General features: G+C 36.3%; 1 protein-coding gene across 1 annotated transcript in view; it reads right to left on the minus strand.

Moving 5' to 3' along the window:
- LOC113492934 (acetylcholinesterase-like) overlaps nt 1-6,538 on the minus strand; it is a 43,742-nt gene extending 37,204 nt beyond the window's left edge. The window contains exon 1 of the mRNA XM_026870666.1: nt 6,398-6,538. The gene's annotated coding sequence lies outside the window, so the exon portion shown is untranslated. The remainder of the gene's footprint in view (nt 1-6,397) is intronic.
- Nucleotides 6,539-7,035: the final 497 nt, after the last annotated feature.

Consider the following 7,035-nt stretch of genomic DNA (forward strand, 5'->3'; position numbering starts at 1 on the left):
TTAAAAACAAACAAACCATTAATTTTATTTACAAATAGTTTTAATTCTCTTCTCTTTTCTCAACGAGGATTACTGGCAGTTGTTGGCTGATTTTGTGGATACAGATTCTTGTAAATTCGATGTTTGCAAACAATCTTGCTGCTTGTCTTATTAATACTGGTTAATTATATGCTTACCTGTGACTTTTTATGACAAGGTGACAATCACCCTTTAAAACGAACATGAAAACGGCTTGCAGTCTTAGGCGAAATATTGAAAGTGATATTAATTTTAGCTCCAAAACTTATCAAGCTTTTTATATAGTAATATTTTTTGATAATTTAAGTATGAAATAAGTCCTTAATAATACCAATACATATATTAAATCTAAAAATTTCTAAAATTTCTAATGACAAGAAATTAAGTAGATTCTATCCTAGCTACATATAAACGGCTAAAAATATTGACATCCCAATAAGACTTAGAAAATTAAAACTGAAATATTAAAATTGAACTCTACCTACCCCTTTACTTTAAACCGTGAAGGAAACAAGATGCCGTGATATACAAAAGTAGGTCAAGCGTATAATAAAGTTATTACCACGTGGCAATCAGCTGGGTGGCGATGCGTGGGCGTCCACCAAAATAACGTCAGTCGTAGGCGGTAAGTTCAAGGTGCGCGCAAGGAGTTCACCTTGTAACGGACGAGAACGACGAACCTTTGGGCACCTACAGCCTGGGAAATAATGTACGAGGGAATACCGGTGAAGTGGGAGTTGGATTCACGGCACAAGGAGTACCGTACGAATAGGTTGAAAATAACATGGATTTCGTTCCAAAAGACAGTTGAAGATACGTCAAAGACTAGATAGATATAAAGCATTTTATCAAAATCAAAAATATTTATTGCTCGTAGGCCGTTTTCCAGGCACTTCTAAAGTCTTGATGTGTTATTTTACTGGACACATATAAAATTCAAACAGAATTTATACAGACCTCTTATCAGTCAAAAGACAAGTGAGAGGTTCATAGCAAGAAGACAATTCGATTTTTGTAATAATCGACCCATATTGGTTACTAATGATCAAACCTTCCTGACCTTTCCTTAGACGGGAAGTTATTCCAATAGTTGCAATATTTGAGCAATGCCATCAAGCGTAAGCACTTGCACAAATGTTTATTGTCTAGACGGCAGGATCGGAGATTTTTTAACTTAGTATTTGGGACAAATAACACAAGTATTCTTAAAGATACAAATAATCTTGACAAAATTATTGCCGAATACTGGAACGTCAATCATTTCATTTGGCGGTTTATACTCTGTCTCTGTGCCTTTGAGATGTGAAGTGGCGACAAGCAGTCTTTGAGAAATTTATTACAAAACGTTTTCAGGAAAAATTTTTTAGTAATGTACTAGTTTTTGTCTCCTTTCCTTCTTGTAGGTATGCTTGATGTCAATCTGGTTTCAAGGTTTTTCAACCGAATGTAACCCTTGACGTGGTTAAGACACAAGCTTAAAAGATACTCAACTTTTCTCGTTTCGTCACAATGTATTCCTGAACCGTTTTAGCAATTCTCGGGATTTGAAACGACGACCTCTGAATAGGCAATCCAACGGGTATACCACAAGGCTATCATTTTTAATACATATAAATCATACGACAAGTGAATATTTAAATAAAACAAAAGAAGGACGTCAAACTATAATTGAATACAGGCCTTTCTTAAAAACCACCAAATCTTTTACTGAAAACAAACAAACAAAAAATTTAACGTAAGTCAGAGGAAGCATAACGCTGTAATAAAGGCTCATTGCAAATATTTGGTCGGGAGGAACGGTGGTCGTTAACCAAATGTCACGGCGGACAGTAATGAGGCGACGTAGGGACAAAACAAACGATTATTATCGTGTTATGGTGTTTTCGTGCAACATTGCAAGGTCACGACTTTCCAAAGTACAGAATTATGCGGAAGATATAAGCGAACGCCTTTGGAGTAATGAATTTAATGCCTTGTATATAAGGATTATTACTAACTGCCATTAGACGGATTTTTAATGTCCTGTAATTTTGCTGTGGATGCCTTCTCGAGTTCATCTTCTTGTGTTGTTTGTGAAACGTATTTTTACACGGTAAATGCGTTTAAGAAGAAATGGTTATCCATTGATAGGAAAATTGAAACATTTAAGAATAATTTTTGCACTAATATAAATCAAAGATAAGTATAAAATTTATATTTAACTAGTCGCTTGTTTCATACCATATTCAAATTATAACTTAGGCGCCTAATATTCCCATCAGTATTTTTATGACTTATTTGCCATAACATAATCTCCATTTCATCATATCTTGTCTAACCAGCCCCTCGATCAACATTCCATCTAATAACTCTCTAATTAAGTCTAAGGGCTAACAATCCACACCAAGGAGGCAAAACTCATTTTAATGTCAAGTTTATTATTTGTTAGAGAAGTAATAATATTTTTGATTCGGATATCCTTGAGTGTGATCCCAAGGCGGCGAAACTTGTAATAAGTAATTTCAGTAAGAAAAACCTCTGAGAAATAACCAGAGATTGGAAATGGGTAACAAAATTATTGAAGCTGCGGATGGTTGTGTACTCAATTATTTTAGAAATACATTCCACTTCAGTAGCTAATGATTTCTAAGTTATGATCAACGTTTACCTTTAATATGCTGCTTGTAATAAACATTGCACTCGCAGTCATAGAATAATTTTAACTGTATCTCATACATCAATATCGGTTAGGTTATTTAGAAGATATAGCAGAATAAAGAGACTCACCTCCTACATAGACGAACCTCCTTTTATATTATGATAGTTTCATTGAAAAACGCGAACGAATATCTGACATTTAATACACATTCTATTAGTAAAAATCAATCAAGAATATTCAGTTACCAAGAAAAAAAAATTTTAAAACGCTAAGAAAGACCACCCAAAATCAATCAGCATTGTCAAAATCTAAAACCTAATCACCGCTGACGACAGGCCGGAGCCAAACCAATAAAATAAACACTACATTTACTTAAGAACCGAGGAAATTCTAAGCAAGTGTTCGCCGGTGCCGTCTCAATATATTTCGATCACGTAATGGGAAAGCAACTCGCGAACTGTATTAACTTGCTGATCCTTGTAATGCAAACGGGATTCCCTCAAAAATCTACAAAAGAATAACAGAAAAATATATTGGAGACTTCCCCTTGTTGGTTTTAAAGACCGCTGTTGGTTTAAATGTGATGGTGGAGCAGAAATCTTCATGGATTTTTAATTTATATGGAATTTGAAATGTTCGGCAGTTTAACTTTTAATGAAGTACCCAGTAAAATGAGATGTGGTGTGATGCTTGCTGAATCCACCAAGACTGAATGTTAAGAACAAAAGAACAAGAATGAATGTTAGTTCAAGATTTAGTACCAGTAAATATAACCTAAAAAAGTGGATAGGAAATCTTCAACTGACATACGCAAAACTCCATTTGCTCTCCACAATGGATGACGTTATAATGATTATATTAAATCTTGACCATACAAGTAAAATTGTTACAGATATTGTATATGTGCTACCGCTATAACAAAAAATTGAAACAATAAAGATTGAGTAACCTCAATCTTTATTGTTTCATCAATGGTTGTTACGGTCATAAATAAGTTGAAGACATATAAATTTGATCGATATAAAGTAGTCGTTTTGTTTCTCTTAAGCTTGTTTGTATGGAGCCAGGAAAGACCAGCACTTATTTTTTTTATAAAGTTATCAACAGCATAACTTTATACAAAAACCGTCTTCCAGATATTCCGGGTTTTGTTCAAAGCACATAAGTTAAAAATGCAAGCTCATGACTTATGTAGCGAACGAAGACGGTTGGAAACTCATAGGTGCTTAGGGATATCGTCCATGTAATGTTTTGGCTCTCTATAGATACTGCAGTATTTTGAGAAAAGAATATCTTTGTATTTTTTTGAATATGTAACTTAATGCCTTAGCTTCAGTAGGCTTCGTTAAACTTTAAGTTTGGTTTAGTAGGTATGTAAAAAGCAAGAGCTAACATATTTTTTCTTAGATGTTTTATGGTTTTCATATTTTAAACGGAGAGAAATTAAAAAATTAAAAAATATAAAGATCTTTATCGTTTGAACACAACCGCAGCAGAGACGCGTCGGAATGCCATGTTCAGCAAAAAGTACACAGACAAATTTACCAATCTGACTCGGTGAGAGAAGAGCATTTAGCACACGCTACCTAACTTTTGTCACGATCTTATCATAGCAATGGATTTGCCACCCATAGTGACCAGACATTAATTTTTACATCTTGTTCATTTTGCAACACCCAGTAAAAATGTTTTTATAAATAATAGTTTAGCCTCAAAAATATTCACCCAACAGAGTATTCACAAAACGGCTAAACTAATGTCACAATCTGAACATTGCCGTTTAAATCGAGATAATTTACTATTTCGCTTATAGTAACCAATGCCTGTCCCTTATACATTAGAAAACTATTCGTTCGTCTAAACAACACATGTATCTAAATAGATTTTTGCCCGCGTATGACAGAGGGGACTCCGGTCTCTTACCAACAAGAACTAATAGGTGATATGTATTCTGGGACAGGGATCCTGCTGGTACAGTGAGCAACACAAGTCCTTGGGCGCTATCAGATTAAAAGAACTCATAGAGGGGTTAAAATACAATAACTTAGTACTGATACCTAGTTAACTTGTTTGTACAATTTTGTGCCTTAAAACTCTACTGACTGAGAAACAAAATTGTACAAAAACGTTGGAAGGATATAAGGATGCGACTCATGATTGACTGAAGGACTCCGGTTTGGTCTGAAACCAGTCGGGAAACCTCGTTTAATACGCGTAAGTAAACCGTTTTTGAACAAATATAAATATACTTCACGAAAGTTGTTGCAATAATAAATAAATAATGTTCTTATTTGCGTCTGATCACCGGTTTTTGTTGCTGACCGTACTATCTTCGTACAATTTTGTCCCGTCATGGTTTTCCTTCGAAAATGCCGTCGGAATATTCTGCTACTAAATACTTAATGTATTGCAAGGATAGCCGAGTGGTATAGGTCACCAAGCCAAAAAAGCTGTGCGCGACGATCACTGTTCGATCCCCGCGTAGGACAAGCGTGTGATCCACTAATGCTTGTCCTGATGATTGAGAATGTTTGAGGAACCCGACTCAAAGATTTAATTCCGAATGAGAGAATCGTTAATATAAAAAACGGAATGCGTAGATATAAAAAATAATAAGTCAAATTTTTTTATTTTAAAATAGTCTTCAGTCGTCACGTTATTCTGTAAATAGCAATAAATTCATGTTAATTTGTAATTTCATTTTCATCTAAAGAAAGGAACGGAAATTATCGCCTTTTAAATGATCAAATACACATCAAATAATTTTGCCGGCTTTTCATCGATTTATTTAAGGAATACAATTGCTATCGTACTGATGGAGAGCATTGAAAGTGTTTGGGCCTTCGATGCAAAAGCCCTGATAAGAAGCCGTCGGCGGCCACTTCTCAAAATAATTATAAAATATTACTTTAAATTTAGCTGTAAAATAAAACAGACTGTTGGAATTCGCTTTGACTATTCCTTTTTTCTTTTAATATTGGTAAATGGATTGTTCATTTGAAATAAACAGTTGCTTTTAACAAATTGACTGGTAGTTCTTTTGGATTATTAGCAGTATGGTCTGAATTAGAATAAGTTGTCGTATTAATTAATCAAATTGTTGCAATAGTAAATCAAAAAATTCTAAAAATACATTTTCGCAATTCCACCATTCAACCCTCACCTATAAAAGCTCATAAATAAAAGAGAGACGTAAAAAATAAAACAAATGAGGCACGCATTATAAAAACAGTCTGCGGAAACAAAGAGCTCATGGTTCGTTTACGGAGCGAGGTAGCCTCGACCTTGTTCAGGACAATTATGGCAAAATGACAGCGTTCGTACAAAACCGCGGCCGTGGGATAACCGCGCACTGTGACACCTATACCCCACACAAATCCCAACCGAAGTCCTTGGCTTGACCGTGAAAAATAAATATAGACTCAACAGTAACGTACCCTCACATCCCATTCTCCCAAATTAATATCACTTCCGCGAAATTAAACGCCGTAGTAAAATTCGCAGGATTCAAACGCATTGTTTTCTACGCCAGTGCTACGCCGCTACGGTAACGTGTAGCCGCGTAGCGACTAATTACAATTTTTCGTCGGTAACGACGGTTTTACTAGAATGGGATGTCGATAAGATCTTGTCGGTAATTAGTTAATATTATATAACTTTCATCTCGATAAAGGTCGTGGTTTGATAAAAAAGTCTGAAAAAAAAATAAAGAAGGGATCCTTTTTCAAAAAAGTATCTTACCTGATATAGATGTCTCGTTCTCACGGATTGAAGGTCGGAGTGTCAGTGTTTGTAGTGTATGGGCACTGATGCACTCGCGGTCGCGTGCGGCTGCTGCGAGCGCTGGCAACTCACTGACTGGGCCCGGCCGGGAGCCCCGCCGCCCGCGCCCCGCGCCCCACCCCCGCGCCCTAGCGGATAAACAACGTGCATTGTGGGCCCGATCTGTGGGCCTACCCTGCTTCACACACACATGCAAACCTCTCACGAGATACTCTCCTACTCGCCCATCCATTGCGCACCACGCCAGGGACACACCTCTCGCGTATTCACACTAACGGGCGATGTACACTTAATTCGTAGCTAAACGATGTTATCAAATGGAAGTATAATGGTTATCAAATAAATTTTCCGCCCAGATAGTAAGTCTAGCGTTATAGATTTTGGATTTAAGTTCCATGATTGCATAGATTGGGGACAATGATATAGTCGTACATAATGGAGTCTTGTTTGCTCGGTATATCGACTGGCCCCGGGGGTATTTGTACTAGGAGCAGCTTCAACGTCTACTAAGACGTACTAAAGTTGCTGAAGATCAATCATAATGCATTGTGTGAGGTATTATTTCGTTCTACCTTTGTGTGCAAAAAGGGTGTGTC

Source organism: Trichoplusia ni, chromosome 4, assembly GCF_003590095.1.
Source record: "Trichoplusia ni isolate ovarian cell line Hi5 chromosome 4, tn1, whole genome shotgun sequence".
Classification (NCBI taxonomy): Eukaryota; Metazoa; Arthropoda; class Insecta; order Lepidoptera; family Noctuidae; genus Trichoplusia; species Trichoplusia ni.